This window comes from Lepisosteus oculatus, chromosome 18, assembly GCF_040954835.1.
Source record: "Lepisosteus oculatus isolate fLepOcu1 chromosome 18, fLepOcu1.hap2, whole genome shotgun sequence".
Classification (NCBI taxonomy): domain Eukaryota; kingdom Metazoa; phylum Chordata; class Actinopteri; order Semionotiformes; family Lepisosteidae; genus Lepisosteus; species Lepisosteus oculatus.
The window spans coordinates 8572332-8591427 of record NC_090713.1 but is presented as its reverse complement, the minus strand read 5'-3'; the positions used below and the strand labels follow the sequence as shown (position 1 = coordinate 8591427).

At 42.9% G+C, this 19096-nt stretch overlaps 1 protein-coding gene and 1 long non-coding RNA gene across 2 annotated transcripts in view; both read right to left on the bottom strand.

Annotated features, from left to right (window-relative positions):
• LOC107076301 (protein NLRC3-like) overlaps window positions 1–19096 on the bottom strand; it is a 369350-nt gene that overhangs the window by 276259 nt on the left and 73995 nt on the right. The window lies entirely within an intron of this gene.
• LOC138224064 (uncharacterized) lies at window positions 829–18593 on the bottom strand. The gene is made up of 3 exons (XR_011182419.1): window positions 17980–18593; window positions 2950–3123; window positions 829–997 (listed from the first exon to the last, which is right to left on the bottom strand). It is a non-coding gene; the product is annotated as an uncharacterized lncRNA (long non-coding RNA).

The following is a 19096-nucleotide window of genomic DNA, read 5'->3' as shown; positions in this document are numbered from 1 at the left end:
GTTTACAATGATTAAAAGTCTAAACAGTATACAACTTAAATTCTTATCTCTATTAATATAACTATCAAGTGGTATTAAATAAATACAACTTTTTTGTATAGATGACACTTTTCTCAAATGTATTAAAAAAATAAAAATGATCCCAATCTAATTTTCCCACGTGTGATCCCATTAGGAAATACATTACGCTCCTGCTGTGTTTAACGATAGTATGAAAAATAAATTTAAATGATGAGAAAGCTATGCTTAAAATTACCTAAAGAACTTAAAAGACAAAGATAACGATTTACAATGCATTGTCAGATTGTGAATCAATAAAGGCATTTAATTAAACACGCGTTTGTGATTTTAATCAAAATGGGGGTAATGGGGGTAAATAAAGCACATTCCTAACCCATTACGCCACAGAAGTAATCACATGGGAAGGAGTGAAACTGATACAGACAATTCCAAAGAAAGTGTACTACTGTGATAATTTGAGCTATAGTATATGAATATAATTATATCGTTATCAATTTCTTTAGATAAGCAATTCCATATTATTTTCCCTATTAATCAAATTCTAAAAAGTATGCATGTTTTTACTGTGATAACAAACATATTCACAGAAAATGTTCAAACACTATAATTTTCTACAATGTATATAAACTTAATATAGTCAGAACAGGCACATAAAAACGTTTTCAAAATAATCACATGTAAGACTTTGATACTTAAAATGTTTATGAATACTGGTGTGTATTTTTTACACATGTGAAAAAGCAAATGTTGTGTCTCAGCATTAGCACATAAAAAAACACAAAAATCACCAGTGTTCACTTACCACAGTCCTGTTAATTTACAGTTGGGATCCCTTAGAGCTGCAGACAACAGTTTCAATCCTGAATCCCCCAGGTTATTGTCACTCAGAAAGAGATCTCTCAGAATGGAGTGTTGAGACTGAAGAACAGAGGCCAGATCTTCACAACATCTCTCTGTTAGTCCACACTTACTCATCCTGCAGACAAAAAGACAGGAGCACAGCTGAACATCTGCACAACTCGTCCAAATCATCGTTTCCATCATTTAGATCCTACATTAGTAGTAACCTCCGAGAAGCAGTGCAGACAGAATCTGACATTATTCTGACATGAAGCAAAACTTAAAAAACTGGAAATTAATTTCTCCCTTGCTCTTGGGAAGGATTGGGACAACAAGAATGAATGTACTTCCAGGATTTCTGTCTTCCTCCTTGTTTCTGTCTTATGCCCCTCAATGACCTTTTATAAAACCTCTGTCTATTTTATGTGGTTTTAAGTCAGGGTGCCATGCTATCTCTCTCAACATTCAAAACAACTTTTCCTTTCTTGAGGTTTTTTTTTCAATACACACTATTTTCTAAGTGATTAATGTATTGAAATTGCAGAATTTAATTATTTTCATAATGCTTTGAGTGTATTATGTGTAAAGCATAATGTTTTAAGTGAGATTAATACCTCTTCACCATTTTGCTGGGGAGCGGTCACTCAGGTTGTTGAAGCTTTAAGCTGAGCTGGACAGAAGTTAGACTGTAGATCTGGGAGAGTTTGAATGCTGTAGGTTTTACCTGAGGTTTTCTTCCCTCCCAAATAAATCTAGACTGAAGTTTGCCCTGAAATTTGACTTTATCTGTCATTACAGGGATATGTTTAAACTGTCAGCTAATTGACAAAGTGGTAGTGCAGCATTTGAACACCATCAACATCACTTTTAATAAACAATTATCCAATTCAGGGTCACTGTTACCCACAGCCTGTCCCAGGAAGCACTGGACACAAGGCAGGATTGAACCCTGGACAGGATGCGAGTCTATCAAAGAGCACACACTCATACCAGTGCCAGCTTTCCCACAAGTCTATTAACCTGCCAGCATGTTTGTGGACTGTAGGAGAAAACTGGAACACCACACAAACATGGGGAGAACATACAAACTCCATACAGATAGCACCCCAGGTCTGGAATTGAACCCAGGGCCCCAGTGTGATATCTCCTGCACTGAGCTGATGGAAGCAGTAACCTGGAGACTGAATCCAGGTGTGGGCTCTGCTGGAAGCAAGCAGGGCAGGTAGGAGAAAGTGAAACTAGAGACGCAATCGAAATGGAAGGGTTGAGCTGAGAGGAACTGATTAAAGCACCAGGCAGAGTCGTTTAACATGCAGGGTTCAGAGCACAGGGATCAGTGCAAGACGTGGTCAGATAGGCAAGGTTAAAGCACAGAGAGAGAGGAGAAAACACTGGGGAAATTCAAAGCTGAGTAGAATTAAATGAAACTAAAATAAGAGGTTAACATATTGATAAAGTTTGCATACCTAACTCACTTCCACAGCTACATCCTTTCAGATGTATATAGAATATTAGAAAATACAGTAGGAATACAAGAGTTAAGAGTAAGATACAAATGAGAAATTTGGGTTGGCCCAGTCTTCAAAATCTTGAAGAAATATACAACAATCCTTATTAGGAGTCCTTCTTCTTCTGGGACAAACACCAGATGAGCTGTCTTCAGAGGCAGAAAGATACTTGTTTAGAACGGTCAAGACGGCAGCCATGAAATAAATCACTAGAAACTGATTAAAGCTGGACTGACCTTGTATTTAAATGAAGAAGGACTTTATGAATGAAATCTCATAGACAATGTTACCCACAGAATTCTAAATCAACAACAGCATAAACTTATGTGTAAAAAGATAGGCAAAGTGGGAAAGATTGCATGTCGAGTCTCTCAGCAATGAGATATTAACAAAGAAGCCAGAGACAAGAACTTCTATAAAGTTGCGTAGCAGTTTTTTGTCTTTCTGTATGCCCTCTTTCTTTCTTGTTTTGTCCTTCCTAGGTGTTACTTTCTGATGTATTTGAAAAAGTGAATGTTGTGCTTTTCAGAATATCTACATCAAACAATAAAAAACAAAGAAATCACCAGTATACACTTACCACAGTGTTGTTAATTTACAGTTGGGATCCCTCAGAGCTGCAGACAGCAGTTTCACTCCTGAATCCCCCAGGTTATTCTTACTCAGATTCAGCTCTCTCAGACTGGAGTATTGAGACTGAAGAGCAGAGGCCAGATCTTCACAACATCTCTCTGTTAGTCCACACTCCCTCATCCTGCAGACAAAAAAGACAGGAGCACAGCTGAACATCTGCACAGCTCATCCACATCTTTCTTTCCAAGTCTTCACTACAACACCCAGCTCAGCAGTAATATACACCATCATGTCATTATCCATCTCAGAGTGTCAATGGATGAGGATGATGAAGATAACACCTGCTTCAAAATTTGGGTTCCAGGAGGAAAAAGAAAGATGAGAAGAAATTGTCAGGAAGGGAGACAGTGGGAAACATGGAGACACACGGAGCTACAGTGACTGGAAATGGGAAACAGAAATAGAGAGACTTTGACTTTTAACCATAATAAAAATTGCTTCACATTTATTATTATATTTTATTATGATGTCATCTTCTTATAGTTATTTTAGTTAGTTACAGTGTTGTTGTTTTTCTTCAAATGGTTTATTAATCCCAAATGTAAATGACCAATACTGGAGTTAGTGGACTGGAGATTTTGATGTTTGTAGATATTTTGAGAAAAACAACTTTCCCATTTAAAGAAAATAAACCATTTGAAGAAAAAAAAACAGGGTTTTAACTGTGTAGCGGCGAGGCTTATTAATAAGAAAGAATTAAGTGTTCTGAGCCTTCCCAAATGAGGCCCCATTTCTCTGTACATCTCTGTGGTGCAGCCACAGAGAAACTATTCATGCAGGCTGATTTAGGGTTCCTTTGATAAGGACAGCTCCCAAAGGGGGATGCACTTAGCTAAGCCTGGCTATCATGATCAATGGTCATCCATTGGTGCCTATCTGTCTAGGGAGTGCCAGTTGGCCATCTGGACTGCATTCCTAAGTGTCAGGAGTAAGTGACTCATATCTCATCTTGATCAACCAATCAGGGACTGGTAGGGCTGAGTAACCCACGTGGGACTCTGATGCCCATGGAACTTTCAGCCAATCAATGAGCTGAACTTCCTCCAGGTAAAAACAGGCAACACAGAGATTCAGTAAGATTCAGTGGAGAATTCTGTGGACTGTTCTAAAGGGAATTCAAAGGAGAATTCCAGGGCAGGACGGCCCAGGAGCAGAAGGCTCCCAAGGGCAGGACATTCTCGCAGCGCGCCTCCTGACCATCCTGAGACTCAGCCCGGACAACCACGGAACGGCCAGTGTGTCCGAGTGCCAGAACTTTCCTTTGTTCTAAGAGTCTAGAGCGGAGGTTGCCAGAGAGTAACTAGAGGATCCACCCGAGGTTAGCACCAGCAGCAGGCCTCGTAAACAGGTCGGAACTGTGGACAGCTTAATCACTATTCAGAACTAGCTCTTCATCAGGAACGAACTGGTCCTCTTCCTGACTTGCTGGGACCCACAGTCATCTTTTCTCCTGTGCACAAACTTTGCTAATTAAAGCCAACACTAACTAGCAGGACAGTGAGCATCAGCAGCGCACCGTCGCAAGCCACACAGCACAGCCTGGCACCAAGCCAGAGAGCGCAGATTGGACAGCAACAGCCTGCAACTGTTTCTTTGTGCCCGCAGGAGATCTGAATCCCCAGAAATTGGATGAGTATTCAACTTCAATGCATTACAGCTCGAGAATTCAATTGTTATCCCAACCAGTTGATATCAATTTAATTCCTAAGAGTTATGTACTTGTTTTGAGTATCTAATGTAGAAGTTGTAACCAAGTTCATTTACGAAACGGTCTTAATGAATGATATACTGAATGTATGTCCTCTTGATATATGTAACTCTTTGTAACTGATTGAATATATATCTTTTGTATTCTGATAACCCTCTCGATAAGATCTGTTAGGTTTATATGCATATTCTATGTATTAATAAATGTATCCTCGTGTATTAGTACCTGTGTGTGTGCGTCGTTTGAGTTATGTTGCATGGTTGGATTCTAAAGCCATCAAAAGAATCAACTTTGTGATTTACTGCTACAATTAATAATTGTCTCAGTAAATGCCCAAACCCTACAGAACTGGTGCCTTCAGAGAGCCACTACATTTACATTTTGGCTATGGCAACGTTACATTTATGGCGTCCCTGAACGGCTATGAATGATTACATATTTGGCGTCCCTGAGCCGGTTTTCTTACATATTTGGCGTCCCTGGGTGGACGTGGCAAGACTGAAATGAGTCAACCAAGCGGAATAATTCAATATAAAACGCCGCGGGTTCAATACACGACAATACAGTGTGCTGAAAGCCGAAAGGAAAAAAAGTTCCCCTTGCTCTTTAAGCAGTGCTTGATTGTTTTGTGATCTTTTGCGATCTACCGGGTTGATTGCATACTTGATCTTGTGGTTTTCTGTGGTAAAACTGTGATTTCGTACTTAAAAGTAATACTCTTTAAGTTTAACGATGGTTGCTAAAAGGTCTGAATTCGAGTCGCTATTAAGCACCCTCTCTAGCAGCGGCAAGTCTGACCACGATCTCTTCCATATCTCCGTCAGCGGAGAAGCTAGAAGGATAAATCTCCATTCTCTGAGAGAGCTAGCGAAGGACATAGAGAGATTTGACCCCGCAGTGTCAGAGAATAATATCGAGAGTTATATTCAGGACCTCAGGTATACCCTGCAGTACCTGCCAAACGCCACAGAACAGGAGAAAGTGTTTCTGGTCAGGAAAACTACCAGCAGAGCTGTAGATGAGTGGATGGCTAGGCAGATAAAAGAAGTCTGTAATGATTTTGAGGAGCTGTGTCAAGCACTTATCGAAGAATACAGTGCGTTTATTGACCCGACCGCTGCGATAGCCGCCGCTCTTAACATTAAGCACGAGAGAGCAGAGTCCCCTCGCGAATATTACGAGAGACTTAGACGAACTTATTTTGCAGGGCGAAATGATGAGGGTTGCGAAGAGAACACACATTTCAAGGGTTTATTCATTGCGAATCTCCACCCGTCAGTCAGAAAGATGACCAGCAGCCATATCACCCTGCAACTCACAACTGGCAACCCACTGAAGCTAAGCAGGTGTGAGCCTGGTCAGTACCTGGATGGGAGACCTCCTGGGAAAAACTAAGGTTGCTGCTGGAAGAGGTGTTAGTGGGGCCAGCAGGGGGCGCTCACCCTGCGGTCCATGTGGGTCCTAATGCCCCGGTATAGTGACGGGGACACTATACTGTAAACAGGCGCCGTCCTTCGGATGAGATGTAAAACCGAGGTCCTGACTCTCTGTGGTCATTAAAAATCCCAGGGCGCTTCTCGAAAAGAGTAGGGGTGTAACCCCGGTGTCCTGGCCAAATTTCCCCCCTGGCCTTTACCCCATCATGGCCTCCTAATAATCCCCCTCTATGAATTGGCTACATTACTCTGCTCTCCTCCCCACTGATAGCTGATGTGTGGTGAGCGTTCTGGCGCACTATGGCTGCCGTCGCATCACCCAGGTGAATGCTGCACATTGGTGGTGGTGGAGGGGAGACCCCATTACCTGTAAAGCGCTTTGAGTGGAGTGTCCAGAAAAGCGCTATATAAGTGTAAGCAATTATTATTATTATTATTATTATTATTATTATCTTAATGCATACAGATGCACAGACCATGAAAATGACTGATATTAAGAGATTCGTGTAGAAAGCCTGGGAGTATGATGTCCAAAGTCGCTCAGAGCAAAAAGCTGTTAAAGCGACTGTGTTTGCCGTCAGAGCCAGCAGGGTTAATTCCCCCCTGCTCGAAGGAGCACAGGCTCCTGAGCTGGCTAAGCCCTGTTCCAAAGCACTCACACAGGACCGCACCCAGCGTCCTAAGTGCCATGAGAACACCGGGGGAGGGAAAGGGCTAGATAAAACTGAACAAAAGGATTCAGTAGCCGCCCGCCTGGCCAGGCTTGAACAAGCTTTATTAGGACAGGGACAACCGCTCCCCAAGGCTGCCGGAAGCGTGAATGAGCTGATACTCTCCACTGGAGGAGGCGGAGACCCGCCCCCTCTCCCTCCCTCAGTCTATCTGATTGAGCGGAAGGGTTCCTGCCTGGATAAGGTCAGCCACTCCCAAGCGAGTGCTGACTCCACCCCTGAAGTCACAGAGCAGGCAGTAAAACACAGAGGAAAAGCAAGAAGCTTTTACCTCAAGGCTGCCATGGGAGATGTCTTACACAGTGAGACACTGATTGACACTGAGGTTGAAAGGTGTTTGATGTCACACGGCAAGCTCAAACGGGTTGAAAAAGAAAAGGGCATGCGACTCAGAGAGGAACCTTTGGTGGATCACCAGAAAGGCAAGGTGTGGAAATAGGTCAAGGCTCCTAAGCCTTCTGTACAGAAGGAAAGGGGGGCCAAGAGGCAGACTGTGCTCACACAGTGCCCACCGAACACAGAAGCCTATGTGAAGATTCCTTCTGTTCCCTCTGGACAAGAAATAAAAATATTTTCTTGTTCCCCGGATATACAGGGAAGTCGTGTCCCGGCTGAGGTCACAACAGCCTCCCTGCCACAGGAGCGGTGCTCCAAGCAGCCGCCTGATCCACCAGGTAAAGCACACCCCTTTTACATCCCTAAAGAGGAGCAGATCTCCCCACCTGGCGATGAAAAGGAGCTTTCCCTGTGCACCCTGGCACCCAAGAGGGGTCAGGACCACCACCCTGCAGTGGTGGAAGGGATCCAGATGGCAGGAGAGCAGGTTGGTGATGTAGCCCTCACCCTTAGCCCTGAGAGGTCCTCTATTAGTGAGGATCTGCTTGAGCAGCTGTCACAGGGCCACCGCCAGGTGCCCCTGGTGCAACATTCACAGGTTAGACAGGAGGTCCAGCTGGACGCTGAGACTACTGCGCTGTGGACACACCTGATCCCAGATGCCAATTCCCTCTGCTGTGACCCAGGGAACCTGCAGTCAGGTAACATTATTTCTCACAACTACCAGGTAGTGAGTGAGACTGACCTGATTGTTCCTGCCTCAACGGCAGGGTTGTCAACACACCCAGTCCCCCAGAAGGGACAGGGAATGAAAGCCGAGCTGGTTTTCTTACAGCCACCAGCTCAGTCTGTCAGTCTGAGTCTGACCAACAGTGGTTCAGCCAGACTGGAGCTGGATGGTCAAGCCACCCGCCTGCCAGTGCAGAACATCGCAAAGAGGGATATCAGAATCCCTGCCTGCACTGACATGGGCCTGGTGAGTGATAGTGAGTTCAAAGACAGTGAACTAGCTATCCCACTGCTGGGGCAGCTCCCTGAACCCCTAGCGAGGGAAGGGGGGAGCAAGCAGGTGTCCTACACCCACGCCCAGCGAACGATTGTAAACATGCCGATAGAGGGATTCCTCAATCAGGAGGTGTGCAGGGTGGACCTGAACAGTGAGAATGGGATAACAATCCCAGATCACTCAGGTGCTCCAGATGGCCACTCAGCCGAGGGTCAGGCATGCTCCACCGCTGCACCACCCCCTGCAGGGTTCCTAGAGCACAGGCATGAACAAATCAAAAAAAGCAGATGCCCTGGAAAAGGAGGAGCAGCATCAGCAGCTGCGTCAGATCTCCCCAGATTTCCAGGATGTTGGTGCCCAAGATGCCACATGGCATACTGTGAAAGACACCATGTACATGCTGCGCCAGCTTAGAAAGGCAACAGTCACTCAGAAGGAGATGACTGGGATCAGCCACCCGAAAAGACTTTTGGGAGGACTGATTGCTGCCGCCACTGTTGCACGTTTTCTTTTTCTGGTAGGTTTGTGTGCTACTGGCACTCTCACCCTGACTGCCCCAAGAAGGCAGGTGTCAGAGATGCCAGAGGGTAGTGACAGACTGTATCAACAGCAGCAAAAGTTGGAAAGCTTAGGGAAAACCCTACAGGCAACTTCCTATGCAACAGGGTTAAACCTTATTCCCCAACCAGTGGACATGATTGTTGGTGTTATACAGTGGGTTTATGCTTGTGTGCAACAGGCCAGAATGTTGACACAAGACCTGTTAAGGGAGTTTAGTGCCACTGTAGCAGGTCTAACCACGGCACAAATCCCAACCCACTTGATTCCACTCTTCTCAGTAGAGGAGTATGTGACATTAAACCCATCGCTCATATTTCACCCAGAAGGCAATCCAAGATTGAATTTGGTTCCAAATCTTGAGATGGGTATGGCTACCAAAGCTATCCATTGGCTGTGTCTAAAGGATTCACCAATGAAGGGTGTAAAGCTACTAATGGGCAGAGGGAGGTTAATGAACCCCATGAAGAGCAGGTGGGAAGTAAATGGCTGGTCAGCACACCACATTTAACTTTCACCATGACTTGTGACAGGCATGATACAGCTACCACAAAGCAGCTACCTAATCAAACAGTTTTCCTGCAAGTTCCCGAGGAGGCCATTGTACAGCTTGAACTTAACACTGTACTGTCTAGAACCAGACAATATAAGACCAAACTTGAGGTCGTGGATGCCTTCAGGTGCCACACTATTGAATTGGATAGAAATCTAAGAAACAGTAAGCCCTGAAGAGGTACAGGTAGTTAGTTTGCTTTAATGGAACAAACCTCCAAACCACCCTAGCAGATACCCAGCACAGGTGTTGTGGTTTATCTGGGGGCTGGGAACAGGAACTGTTGTTATTGTAACACTACTGCCGGGTAGCTGGATCATGACTGGATGTACTCTGAATGCTGTACTCTCACATCAAGATGTACTCCGGGTAGCACGAATGAGTCAAAGGTAGCATGTCAAAAGAAAGGAAGTGACTTCTCCCCAAATATCTACTACAGAGGTATCAGATATAGACAGTGAACTTCCTGATGTGTAATTCCTAGACTGAGATAATGTCTCCTACCGTGTTTATACATACTCCAGATGTTATTCATCCTGTTTGTATCCAATGCTGGTTCCGGTATGAATTCTCGAGGAGTAATGTGGACATTTAAGATTAATGTTCTAATGGCAAGGGACATCACTTAACTCTGTTTTGTTTTGAAGGCAACAATGCCTCGGGACCTCGTGACCTTCAAAAAGGGGGGATATGTAGCGGCGAGGCTTATTAATAAGAAAGAATTAAGTGTTCTGAGCCTTCCCAAATGAGGCCCCATTTCTCTGTTCATCTCTGTGGTGCAGCCACAGAGAAACTATTCATGCAGGCTGATTTAGGGTTCCCAAAGGAGGATGCACTTAGCTAAGCCTGGCTATCAATGATCAATGGTCATCCATTGGTGCCTATCTGTCTAGGGAGTGCCAGTTGGACATCTGGACTGCATTCCTAAGTGTCAGGAGTAAGTGACTCATATCTCACCTTGATCAACCAATCAGGGACTGGTACGGCCGAGTAACCCACGTGGGACTCTGATGCCCATGGAACTTTCAGCCAATCAATGAGCTGAAGTTCCTCCAGGTAAAAACAGGCAACACAGAGATTCAGTAAGATTCAGTAAGATTCAGTGGAGAATTCTGTGGACTGTTCTAAAGGGAATTCAAAGGAGAATTCCAGGGCAGGACGGCCCAGGAGCAGAAGGCTCCCAAGGGCAGGACATTCTCGCAGCGCGCCTCCTGACCATCCTGAGACTCAGCCCGGACAACCACGGAACGGCCAGTGTGTCCGAGTGCCAGAACTTTCCTTTGTTCTGAGAGTCTAGAGCGGAGGTTGCCAGAGAGTAACTAGAGGATCCACCCGAGGTTAGCACCAGCAGCAGGCCTCGTAAACAGGTCAGAACTGTGGACAGCTGAATCACTATTCAGAACTAGCTCTTCATCGGGAACGAACTGGTCCTCTTCCTGACTTGCTGGGACCCACAGTCATCTTTTCTCCTGTGCACAAACTTTGCTAGTTAAAGCCAACACTAACTAGCCGGACAGTGAGCATCAGCAGCGCACCGTCGCAAGCCGCACAGCACAGCCTGGCACCGAGCCAGAGAGCGCGGATTGGACAGCAACAGCCTGCAACTGTTTCTTTGTGCCCGCAGGAGATCTGAATCCCCAGAAATTGGATGAGTATTCAACTTCAATGCATTACAGCTCGAGAATTCAATTGTTATCCCAACCAGTTGATATCAATTTAATTCCTAAGAGTTATGTACTTGTTTTGAGTATCTAATGTAGAAGTTGTAACCAAGTTCATTTACGAAACGGTCTTAATGAATGATATACTGAATGTATGTCCTCTTGATATATGTAACTCTTTGTAACTGAATGAATATATATCTTTTGTATTCTGATAACCCTCTCGATAAGATCTGTTAGGTTTACATGCATATTCTATGTATTAATAAATGTATCCTCGTGTATTAGTACCTGTGTGTGTGCGTCGTTTGAGTTATGTCGCATGGTTGGATTCTAAAGCCATCAAAAGAATCAACTTTGTGATTTACTGCTACAATTAATAATTGTCTCAGTAAATGCCCAAACCCTACAGAACTGGTGCCTTCAGAGAGCCACTACATTTACATTTTGGCTATGGCAACGTTACATTTATGGCGTCCCTGAACGGCTATGAATGATTACATATTTGGCGTCCCTGAGCCGGTTTTCTTACAACTGTAACACCACAACAAATAATTAATAATTATATTAAGCAATAATATAATTATTATTACAAAAAGTAATAAAAAGAATAAAGAAATTGATCATGAAACTAAACAAATCACATACCTCGCAAAACTACACAACACTGCACATGTTTTACACATGAAAGACCCTCTACACAGACTCCTACATGTAACATAGTCAAAACACACCAACACCTTCAGACAAGAGTCTACAGTTTTACTGGAGGAATTCTAGAGACATCCTGCTCTTCACCAACCCCTCAAACACTCTCCTCCTCTACAGACCCTCTGTTATTAACTATTACAGACCTGAGACTGTGTTTATCCTGCTCTTGTAGAAGAGGAGTTGGGTCTGGCCCAGCAGAAAGTGCACTGGGTACAATTCTCTTCTTACTAACATAACTCACCCTGAACACAACAGCAGCCGGAACACAACCGCACATCCTGAGTGTTTTTTCTTTGAGAATGAATGTGGATGCCTTGCACTATGTTCATCCTCTCCAGACATTTTACCAATCCTAATCCAGTTCCTTATGTTCCTCTTTTTTCCTGATAATCTCTCCCCTTTTTCCCCCTGTCTATTGAATTTAAACTCACCCACACCTCCAAGCTCACTAGCTGATCCGTACACTCTGGATCTCTCCATAGTGCTGTCGTGATTCTCGCTCTCCAGCTTTTTACTCTAGGGACACGTAGTTTCGGACCCCCTCAAGTTCAGTGAGCACAGTACATGTTTATTTAACCTGGTTGAACTAAAATATAGCTTCTATTCACTAGAACCCTTACAGTATAGCACCCCAAACAATTACAGTATCTCCAGTTTTACTAGAGGAATTCTAGTGAGATCCTGCTCTTCACCAACCCCTCAAACTCTTACTCCCTCTAAAGACCCTCCGCCTGAGACTGTGTTTATCCTGCTCTTGTAGAAGAGGAGTTGGCTCTGGCCCAGCAGAAAGTGCACTGGGTACAATTCTCTTCTTACTGACATAACTCACCCTAAACACAACAGCAGGGCTGCTGAAGGTCAGAATAAGGTTAGAGAAGAGTTGGATCACGAGACTCAACATAGGGGTCAGACAGGTTCAGGTGCTATAGCAGTGAAAGTGTACCTGAATATCAACACAGAAGTGAAACCATAACCAGAGGTACAACATTAAATTCATACAGTATATAACACATGGGATGACCTAGGTTCTTAATGTGACCGATGTTAATGGTCTTAATGTGGCATAACAAAATGATACTTTTATCATTTCCACCTGAAACAGACCTGAATCAATCTGTGAGTATATTAGGCTTTTGGGACACATACTGCAGCCTACTGCTAATGTAGCACTACTGCCAAATTGTAATGTACTGCTAGCTACATTAAGTGACACTAGCTTGGCAGCACCTTTCAAAATGAAATGAAAGCCTCAACCCTGCTTTAGAAAAAAAATTCCCCGGACCAGGTAAAGTCAACTTTAGCAAAGACACTTATATAACAAAACCATGGTTATGTACTATTAGGTGAGGGTCTGTAGAATAGATTTGAGCTACTTTTGGAGAGGCACAATTTTTTGTTTGTTTGGGAGGGGAGTGAGACCACTCCCTGTGCATCAATGCATGGTCCCAGTCTGGGTGATCTTATCAACCCCAGCAGTTGTGACAGAGACCCTATGTGACAAAAACAAGGTGATTTTCTATTAGCGGTGGGTCTGTAGAATAAATTTAAGGTATTTTTGAAGAGGTACAAATTTTTCTTTGGTCATGACAGGAGTGAGACCACACCTTGCTCATCACTGCACGGTCCCAGTCTGGTAATAGGAGGTGCTCTACATACCTCAGCAGTTTTGACAGAGACACTTATCTGACAAAACCAAGGTGATTTTCCATTAGCTATGGGTCTGTGGAATAGATCGAGGTATTTTTGAAGAGACACAAATTTTGGTTTGGTCGGGAGGGGAGTGAGACCACTCCCTGTCCATCACTGCATGGTCCCAGTCTGGAAACAGCAAGTGGTCTTATAAACCCCAGCAACATTTGCAAAGATGCTTATCTGACAAAACCATAGTGATTTTCTATTAGCTGTGGGTCTGTAGAATAGATTTGAGCTACTTTTGGAGAGGCACAATTTTTTGTTTTGTCAGGAATTAGACTTTTTCCTGTCTAGAAGAGCACAGCTCTGTGTCAGTTTGCAAGCAGAAAGTGATATAAAAACACCCAAGAGATTGCAAGAAAGAAAAAAAATAATGAAGAACGGCAATTTCCTATTACCTGTGCGTCTCTGTATCACATTCCACCCCGTTTTAAGGATGTACAAATTGTTGTTGTGCTATAAATGTGACTTTATCTGGTCCAGGATTTATTTTTCCTAAAGCAGGGTTCGGGGACTTTTATTTTGAAAGGTGCTGCCAAGCTGGTGTCACTTAATGTAGCTAGCATCACGCTACTAAAGCCCTTCTGCTATGTTTATTTACCTTGGATGAACTACAATATAACTTGTATTTCACCTGAATGTATTAATATTAACATTATATTCACATACTGTACTAAAACAACAAAAAATGCATATGAAAACTACATAAATTCACACAAGGCTACAGAAGGAACAGACTCGACTGGATTTAAAACACACGTAAGCTAATTGACAGAAAAGGTAGAGTACAAGACGGCGTACTGTCTGATACCTCCGAAGTTATCTCCGAAGTACAAAAAACGTATAAAGACGTGGGAGAGGTATTCGTTTAAATAATTTAAGTGTGATAACACTTTGTTACGGAGCCCGGGAGGGGCCATCAGTAGGAAAAAAAGTTATATCTAGGGAACGATTTACAATTCGTGCTCACGAAATTACTTTTTCCTTCGTTTTCCTTGTGTCAGGGTATTTGCACGCATGTAGAAAGTTTCTAAAATGCCAGCATTATCCCAGGCTCCGAGCAACCACTACCAAACGCTATATAACACATTTCCGCGTCTTTATATCTGTTGTGTATCTTAATAAAGAGCCGTTCTTATATTATTTTAACTATTTTATTAACTACACAGATCATGCCCTTACACCATATATTCTCCCGCCTTCTACTCTCTCGTTCTGTTGTTTCGCGATGTCTACTCACTATACTACATCCCTTCCTTTTGTTATTTTTAAAGCCCATAACTTTACCATACTATTGTAACAATTCTATATCAACACACAGTAAACGGTTATTAACTATTACAACAAAATGTATGTGAAACCTTCCATTTCTATTCAACACATTCAACCTTTTTCTTTTTTTACAACTATTTCTATAATTTTAGTTTAATTTCTACTTAAGTCACTTCTAAATATCACCTCATTTCTAGCAGTGTAAGCAACATCTACATAGATAACAAACAAAATAGAGCAATTTAACATTTGGAGAGCTATGCAAGTCCTATATTTGTTAATGTCTCTGTAACGAGCCGGTTTCCTGATAACCCTGCCACTTCTGGTTGTTACTTCACTTCTGGGTAAAGTTACTGGCTCTCCTACGGATGTACTCTCCACTGTCTGAGGACTCGGCACTTCCTCCACGTCAGAAAGTCCTGTATTCTCAGCATTTTCTGTTTCTGCAGATTCAAAATCAAGATCCAATGGAGGAGCGTGTCGAAGATGTTTTACATTTCTCATTATTTTTGAGCCATCTTCCACATTCACTAACTCAAAAGAGTTACAAGAGGTGTTTCTCGATAACACATAGTGAGTGTCTTTGAACTTGCCATCCAATTTACCGTTGTCTAGGCCAGCCACAAACACTACATCACCGACCTTGAAGTTGTGATCCCTTGCTCGACGTGTCTGGTCTGCATATAATTTCATTTTGTGTGTGTACTCCTCATGATGTCTATGGATATCTTTTGTCTTTTGAATATCCCTCGGCTCTTCTTCTTTCTTTTCCACGTTTGGTAGTTTAGTCAGGATATCACTTCCAAAGAGAAGATTAGCTGGGGTTTCTCCAGATGCCCTGTGAGGTGTTGATCTATAAGCCAACAGAATCTTAGGGAGTTCCTCTCTCCATTTTTTTCCTTCTGTCGCAGCTGCTCTCAAGGCCCTTTCCAGGTATCTTTGAAATCTTTCAATTTTGCCATTACTTCTCGGATAGGAAGGTGATGCACAGAAATTATTCAAACAACTGTCCTATGAATTGCCTGCCATTATCTGTTACTACCTCTAGTGGTAGTTTCTAATAACTGTGGCTGAAGATATGTCTGATACAACAACCGCCTCAGGGTAAGAAGTATAATAGTCTATGACAGTCAATATGTACTGAAGAAAGATGTGAAGACGGGGTTTGAATTTAATCCTTTCTGTAGGGGGTTTAGACTTCTAAGTCACAAGCTGGGGTTTATGGCAGGAAAGGGGGTTAACTGATAAGGATTGCAGATGCAAGCTAGGAACCCCCCTGGGTGTAATGTTAAACTGACCATTTGTCCAGAACATCGTAAACTGGCCAAATACCATGAACCCCCCTCTTTACCATCAGACCGAGTGACGTCAGAAACGGAGAAGAAAACACTATATAACCCAAAAGTTTGTAACAGTACGTTGAACAATACTTTGGTTTTGTTGTTTCTTGCGGGAAACAAGACTTCGGCTTTATTGTTCCTTGCATGCAATAAACTCATCTGTTTTACTTCATCTCGGGATCAAGAACCTTATTTCTTCTGTTACAACAGTACTCATTCAGAATGGGACCTACTAGGTCAATGCCCAATTTTATCCGAGGCCTAGGTGGTAATTGAAGTGGTTGGAGAGGTTGATCCTCCTGCAATGGCAGATTCAACACACAAGTGGAACAATTTCTGACTAGTCGTTCAACAGCACTGTCCATGCTAGGCCAGTAAAATTTGCTTCTCAGGTACTGTTTTGTACGAACCACACCCTGATTTGTCTCATGTGCTATTTTCAATGCTTGTCTGATTTTTGTTTTCGGTAACACAATCCTCTGTCCTCTTAAAAGCAGTCCATCATATGTAGATAACTCCAACCTACACCTGTGATATGGCTGCAGTTCGTCTGGAATTGGATTAGGCCACTGTCCTTTTTCCACTATGGGCATCAACAATTTCAATGTGGCATCTTCGTTTGTTGCTTGTTTAAGTTCCTCAAGTGTCAGTGCATGCAGTTCATAAGTGCTGATTGAAAGCACTCTATCAACATAGGTTTCTACATAACCACTGTCTTCTGTGTCTGGTAAAGGAAGACGTGACAATGAGTCTGCGACATTGGTTTTCCCTACTATGTGTTCAATTTTGTAATCATATGGCCGTAATCTCAATCCAAGTCTTTGTAGCCTGGGCGGTAACAATGTTGCCCTTTTGGGATTGAACATATAAATGAGGGGTTTATGATCCGTTTGAAGTGTGAACTTGCCTCCCCATAAATATGTCCTAAAATGTTCCACTGCCCAAACACAACCCAAGGCTTCACGCTCTATTTGCGAGTAATGCCTTTCTGTTGGGGTAAGTGAGCGACTTGCATATGCCACTGGTTTGTTCTGTCCATCTTCTTGTCTTTGTAGCAATACTGCTCCAAGCCCTACAGGACTAGCGTCACTGATCACTACTGTTGGCGCATCTAGTATAAGTATGCCAGACACGGTTCAGTTACAAGTTCTCTTTTCAACTTGGCAAAGGCTTTCTCAGTTTCCGATGTCCATTCCCACTTATGTCATTTCCTTGTTATTTTTCTAAGGGGTTCAGATATATCTGCATAATTAGGAATGAATTTAGTCAAAAATCCACAAGTGCCTAAGAACGAGCGCAAAAGTGCAACATTCTCAGGTCTGCACTGCAAACAGCTGTCACCTTTTTCGGGTCTGGTTTTATTCCTTCTGCAGTGACCAAATGTCCCAGTATCTCGATCTCTTTCAGGCCAAAGATACACTTATTTTTATTTAAAGTTAAGCCACTGTCTTGGAATCTTTGGAATACTTGCCTGAGCCTCTGTTCTACTTGTTCTTCATTTTCCGCATTTACTACAACATCATCCATATACCATACAACACCAGGCATTGCACACAACTTCGAGTCCATAGCCTTCTGATAGGCCTCTGAGGCACTAGACAAGCCAAAAGGAACTTTTCTGAAACGGTAACCCCTGTGTGTGATGAAGGTAGTCAGGTGTCTTGGTTCTGCTTGAGCTGCTTCATGAATTCTAGCGACTGTAAGAGCTCTTTCTAAAGTCAGCCCTTCCTCCTGCAACAATTTATCACGCAGTCTCTTATGTGCACATTTTTCCACAAGCTGATCTCTTAACATGTCAGCTTCCAATACTCCAAAGTCACACGATTTAGCCAGTTCTCTTAGTGCATTCACAAAAGCATCAACAGATTCGTCCTGAGACAGAGTTCTCTGCCTAAATTTATGCCGTTCCAAAACCACATTTCTCCGCGGTGTAAAGTAAGTGTCTAAGGCAGCTACAGTCTGTTCATATGTACCTTTTTCTCCAGGGAGGTTGGCGAAAATCCGCTGTACGGGCGCCCCGATACAGTGCAGTAATATAGCACGTCTCACGGCATCCGGAGCTTCTGTAGATCCACTGGCTATTTAAAAAAATCTGTACGACTCCATCCATATCTTGTATTCCGTATACAAATCCGGAGCTCCGAGGTTCAATGGAAGCGGTGGAGAAAGCTGGGCATAAGCAAAGCTTCTCGGCGCGGCTGCCGTATCTTCCATGGCGCAAACTAAACGAACAGTCCGAATATTCAAGAGTTCGTTTCTACCAGCAAGAGAACGAAAACCTGCAGTGTTCTGCTCGCTTTGAGTTCGTTAAGCACTCATCTCTCGTCGCCATAAATGCTGTGTATCTAAATAAAGAGCCGTTCTTATATTATTTTAACTATTTCATTAACTACACAAATCATGCCCTTACACCATATATTCCGGCCTTCTACTCTCTCGTTCTGTTGTCTCGCGATGTCTACTCACTATACTACAAGTACAGTACTCCCACACGTACCATAGTCAAAACACACCGACACCTTCACACAAGAATCTCTACAGTTTAACTGGAGGCACCAGTTATAAAAAAAATCATAAATAAGAAACAATGACGTGACCCTCCCTAATTTAGGAATTGCATGACTTTAAAAAGATTAGTTTAGTTGAAAAAAAAAACGTTTTATGTGCACAAAAACGTGATTTTCTTCCTCGTGATCAGCTTGAAAACTTACGCTGTAAATTACTTTTTAATCAAACGTTTAAAACACTTGAATTTTATAAACACAAAGAAAAAAAATAACATATTCTACTATTTTCCTTTGGTACGAAGCAGGTCAGTAGGTCTTTTTTTCCAATCAGAGTCTGAGAAAATATCTTCCAGCCCACTGCGCTGCGTCAGAGAAGCGGCGGCACTGAGAGGGAGGAGGCGCGGAGCTCTGTAATACAGAATGAGCCGTCTGCAGCCTGGAACGCATCTGCCTTTATAATTTAGGTTTTCAAATTAAGCAACGTAAATCATTTCCTTTGACTCTCAGTCCTTTAATTATCATTAAGGATAGCTACTTTCTCACCAATTATATTTATTTTTTAAAGCATTGTTAAACAAAGCAG